This window comes from Carassius carassius, chromosome 2 (assembly GCF_963082965.1).
Source record: "Carassius carassius chromosome 2, fCarCar2.1, whole genome shotgun sequence".
NCBI lineage: Eukaryota > Metazoa > Chordata > Actinopteri > Cypriniformes > Cyprinidae > Carassius > Carassius carassius.
The window spans coordinates 38,435,790-38,441,789 of NC_081756.1; positions in this window are offsets into that span (position 1 = coordinate 38,435,790).

Sequence of the window (6,000 nt, forward strand, 5' to 3'; positions counted from 1 at the left end):
GAGTATACTTTACGAATGTACTTTCTTACCGTTTTAAAAATGAAATAACAACATTTCTTGTGAGAATATTAAAACATTATTGTAACTATATGAAAGACTGCATCTGCAGGACTGGGACCGGTCAAACAGAGCACTGTCAGCGGTCACAGATGCCACTGAACATTAAGCTGTACTATGCAAAACAAATAAAAAATAAAAAAATAAATGATAATCAGTTTATTCCGTTTTATTTTCATGGTTAACTGCCTTAAAAAATCTGGGTTGCAAACCGGTCTACATATGATCACCTTGGTCAAGACAATAAACTACATAAAATCGCACCTTTGTAAGATATCAGTCAGCACTTTAACTGCTATGTGTGTGTTCGTGTATTTTGTAGTTTTTCATATGTATCATTACATTATTCAAGTAAGCTCCAAGTCAGTACCTGCATTTAAAGTTGTAATCAAACAAAGGACGCAGCAAACCAGTGTAATTTACCTTGCCTCGGTCTTGGCAAGCCTGAGGTACATCACCTTCTCCACTTTGACGTAAAACAAAAACAAAAATGAGCAGTTCTGTCTCCACCTATTCTGACAGGATTGTCCTCTCGTCAGCTCTCCTCTCGCACCATTGCTATGTGACAAAACGCTAATCGGAAACACCTGGTGGTGGAATTAGGAAATCCTGCGAAGGCGGAGCATCTCACGCACTTTGGAGGGCCCTTCATGCACTTCGGAGACCGGTCTTCAAAGTCCATGGCCTTCGAAGTGCGTACACTCAACTTTGGGACACAGCTGGCATTTCAACGTTGATTCAACGTTGATTTCAACGTTGAAACAACATCAGGTACCATGGTTGAATCAACGTTGAATTACCTTTCGATTTTGCAAATTGGATGAATGTTGAAATCACGACGTTGATTCACCGTTGAAATCACGACGTTGATTCACCGTTGAAATCACGACGTTGATTTACCGTTGAAATCGCGATGCTGTTTCACCGTCTTACCTTCATCACGGGTGAATTATGGTCGTTCTGCAGACCTTGGATTAACACTGAATGAGGTGTTTATTTTGAAAAGTTAATCAACGTTGATAACACGATGTTGTTTCACCGTCATACCTTGCACCATGTATAAATACACAATTGTATGTTCAATTAGATCATAATTTGCATTTAGATCAACACAGTACATGATAAAGGCTAAAAATCAAATGACTGGCAACAATGGCTTTACAATCAACTTCAATAAACTACCACATGCTCAAAATTGTAAAACCGCAGTTTTATTTTGGAAACATACTGTATAAAACAGATGAAAAAATCCAAAACTTTATTATGCAGAGTATGCATGGATGTATTTTTAAAACATGTAGTAGAACAATCCAAATACAATAATATTTAAAGGTTTTTGTAAAATATTTTTGCATATAAATGCATATTTTTTGCAGCACTTGCAAGACAAACCCTTGTACCTTTATGACTGAAACCAGTTGATCTTTTATTTTGGTGGAAAACTACAGTTTCTGTAAAAAACATGTTTTAGTAATGTGTCTCACTACAAGAGATGTGTACATTTGTGCAGTGAAAATGTGGTGCGCAGTTCGAGAAGGGAACCTTCAACCAGGGACGCTGTAAGGGGAGGGAAGATTAGGACTATTCCAAGGGCCCAGCGTTAGAGGGGGCAGCGTTAGATGTTTCTTGAAAATGAGTAAAGACTCAGCTGTACGAATCAGGGCTTGAAAACACCGAGCGAAACAAGTTCACTCTGAGCATAATCAATATTTGAACGTTTCTGTTCCTGTGTTCCTCTGAATTATTACCGCTCCGAAACCGGTTCGGGTGGAAAAAATACCGGTTAATAACTTTATTTTTTAAAAACAATATTATGTGTCTATAATTTGCCTAATAATAATGTAACGCGCGTCGTTTCTATATGCAGGCTCTACAGTTCTTACCGTGTGCTAGTTAGTTGGCTTTGTTGGAAGGAGGACACCGACAGGGAGCTCGGCAGATCATAACACTTGATTTATTAAACATGAAGAGGTGAACATCAGGAATTAACGTCTTGGTTACGTATGTAACCCTCGTTCCCTGAAGGAGGGAACGGAGACGTTACGAATGGGATCTCGCCCGAGAGCCCAATCACTTTCGAGTGGTACAAAACGAGCCAGTGGTACACAAAGTACCTTGGTCTGCGGGATTTGCATCGCGAGCTCTGCCCCGCAGAGCGGGTATATAAGGAGCAACGCGAGCAACTCGCATTTAAGTCTTCGCTGAGGAGCCGAGCCAGTGACCCGGCCATTCAGCGGAACAGCAATGTGTCAAGGGGACGTAACATCTCCGTTCCCTCCTTCAGGGAACGAGGGTTACATACGTAACCAAAGACATTCCCTTTCAGTCGGTCACATTCAACGTTACGAATGGGGTCCCTTACAAAACGCCACATGGCTGTCTTCCAGCGACCCGTGTGAGAGATAGCACCCTGTTGTAATGCCAGCACGAGTGAGGGCCTATAGCTCACACAGAATACACTGGGTAGCATATTCCAGCTGGACGTTTGCTAGCAGGCTGCCTGCCCGTGGGAGGACTTACAGAAGGCAGGTATCCACCAAGGTAGTGATACATAAGAACTCTGAGGTACCCAGCCCGCAGGGTGGAAGTTTCAACGACAGAGCTGGCAAGGGCTTACCAAGGGAAAGACACATGCTGCGGAGAGACTTACTGTGGACATACACACGTGGGATTGCCCAGAAAGGGGAATCACAACACATGGAGGCACCTAGTCCCACACAGGGCTGACCAAAGGGCATGTACGCAAGTGTTGGACATTAACAGTGCTGGAGGAACCCAGGGTTCTGACTGAGGAACTCACCTGAGGGGAATAGCACATCCAGTCCGTGGAGTGGAATGGCGCAGCAAGCGGATTGACACAGAGCAGGTCCTTACTGGCCTGAAGGGGCGAGTACCCGGGAGGACACGGGCTCTACACGGAGATTATAAAATCTCACGAATGTGTTAGGTGTCGCCCAGCCTGCAGCTCTACAGATGTCTGTTAGCGAGGCGCCATGCACCAGCGCCCAAGAGGAAGCTACACTCCTAGTTGAGTGAGCTCTCACCCCTAGGGGGCATGGCAGGTCTTGAACCTGATAAGCCAGGACAATAGCATCCACTATCCAGTGGGATAACCTCTGCTTGGAGAAAGTCTTTCCCTTCTGCTGGCCTCCGTAACAGACAAAAGCCGCGCTTCCACTATCGAGCTTAAACAGGGCGTGCTAGTGCGTGCCAGGGCCAGTCGCGTTTCCACTGTCACTTCCGGGGCTGGATCGTGCCTTCCTCGGGCCGACGGCCAGGGTTTTTTGGCCCGACGAAATCCTTGGGCCAAAGCGGGCCAGCTGGGGCTAGAGGAGGGGTTATGAACAAAGGCGGAGTTTCTCCGCGTCTAGAGAGCTCAGCACTGCGGATCATTTCAGAAAGATAACAGCTTTAACACCGGTATTAAAGACTTTTTAAAATAAGTTGAGCTCAAAACTCACTCTTAGTTAGCAGCAAGTGTTTGAAATAACTTGATCCGATGTGGATTATCATCACTAAACAACGCAGAAATATTTATAAGCGATGTAAAAGACTATGCACGCTGGGCATTAACATTAAACATGGTAAATATGACCGCTTGAAGAAATAAGATGTCATCTTCTTATTCTCTATCACAATCGTGTAATTATTTAGTAACTTATATTATCTGTCACAAGCCTCGTCTTGAGAGTTTAGCTCCACGTAGCCTAACATAAAAATATAATAATAAAATACAAATATAATAATAAAATATGCTGCAAAAAATAAAGATATTATCATTCATTCTTAATGTGACGTATAGGCTACTACAAATAAACAGAAACAGACTCGACTGAATAAGCAGGCAAATTTCATAAGAGTTAAAAATAAATAAATAAAATAGAAATAAGTGTATTTATGTGTGATTAATTTTGAGTCTTGATAAATTAAATCAATATGATCAATGTATCACTTATTCTATAGTTAAAACATCGATGCTTTTGAATTTGAATATATAACAAAGCATGCAAACAAACGGCCGCTTTTATCATGTTCGTTTTGTGATCGTGCATGTTCCAGTGACTTATTTCTTAGTTTTCTGATAACTTCTCTTTGTTGGTGAAATGATGAGGTTGCATGACGTTGTTCTGAGAGGCGTGTAAAGGGCTTGTTTTAGTGACGAGCAGCGGAGCTTCAGGCTCCACTGTTGAAACCCTGCGCTATTCTGGCCTCGCGCCCCCCTCACATTCACAATTAGGGATCCTTAAGATGCATGTAAACAATTTTTTTAAATCTATGAAATTACACTAAAATAAAAACGTGCAAGCATGTTTTCAGAGTTTTTCATTTTTTTTCATTCTGCAAAAAGGTGAAAAGGGTAGCCTACACAATGCAACAGCTAAGTATAAATTCTGTTTTATAGGCTAATAGATAGTGTACAGAATAAAACTAAACATGTGCACTCAACATTTTAGCTCACAAAACTGGAGTTTTCGATTGTTTTCTTGACTGATACACACATTCACACACCTTCATTTCAGAAGCGTGCGCGTCGGGCTTTCACAGTGGCAAACGCTTTGATTGCGTCCTCGAGTTTAACTTGTACTTCGGAGATCATTTTTATCAGTTTAAGCTTTGAGAAACTGCGTTCTCCATAGCTCACAGTGACAGGGAGAGTGAGAAGCACTCTCAATGCTACAAAAACATTTGGAAAATTGTTTTCCATCCCTTTTTCACAGATGAATTTAAGCGCATCCAGTGGTTTAGATCCAGCAACCAGGCGTCTGCCCAAAGCAGTCAGCTCTTCAAACAATTCATGCCCATCAACATCTCGCGAGTCTCCATGAGTCAGGGCCTTTTCCAGTCCTAAGCAATCCTGAAGAACTAGGCTATTCTATTCTCCTTTTCTTTGAGAGATGCGATGTCATCTAAAAATCCAAATACGCGCCCATGGTCTCTAAGCAGCGAAAAGCCCTCTTCCACAGAGGCGATTACTCATGACCAGATAAATTTATTCGGTTTGACATTTTTGAATATAAATTGAAGTATTTTGCATGCATATAGACCTAGTAATAGGGCGCTGCCGTGCGGGAATTTTCATTCGAAATGTAAAGTTGTTTTATTTATTTATAGCTTTTATTTTATTTATACCTAATGTGAAACAAATAAATTAATAATTCTCTCTCTCTCTCTCTCTCTCTCTCTCTCTCTCTCTCTCTCTTTCTCTCTCTCTTGCCTTCTCTCTTGCCGCCCTAGGCGGCTGCCTAGTTCGCCTATAGGCACGCGCCGGCCCTGCATGAGCCCAACATTTAGCAAGGCAGGAAAATTCTAACGGAAGGAAGACGTATATCATTGAGCTAATGCTGTTAAACAGAGAGAGAGAGAGAGAGAGAGAGAGAGAGAGAGAGAGAGAGAAACTAGTCTAGGGCTATTCTTAAACTTGGAGCTCATTATATTGAAGTACAAATCCAAACACCAGAAATGTTATGCATTTTATGAATAATGAAATGTTATGAAAATTATGCATTTTATTTATTCACACTGTATGGTTAAAATAATATTTTAGTTCACAACTTTAAGTTCCGTTGTTTAAAAAAATGCTTTATTGGCTAATGTTTCATAAACCTTCGGTTGTTATGCTCTAAAATGCCATTGTTAATTTCTAAAATGTTATGCCATTATTAATTTCACAGTATTTTTACCACCTAAATGACTAATCTTTAAAGTCACAATTCTATAATGGTCAAAATTACTCAGGCCAATGGTATTTTTTTAATGACATTATTTTATTATTATTATTATTATTATTATTATTATTTGAATAATTGTAGCTTACATAAATAGGTAAAGCAAAACAAATATTCGGATTGTCCCTTATTTTTTCTCTTGTTTTCCTAAAGAATAAACACGTATTTTTTACAAGAACAAACATGATAAAATGTTATTAATTAATAAAAAATAATT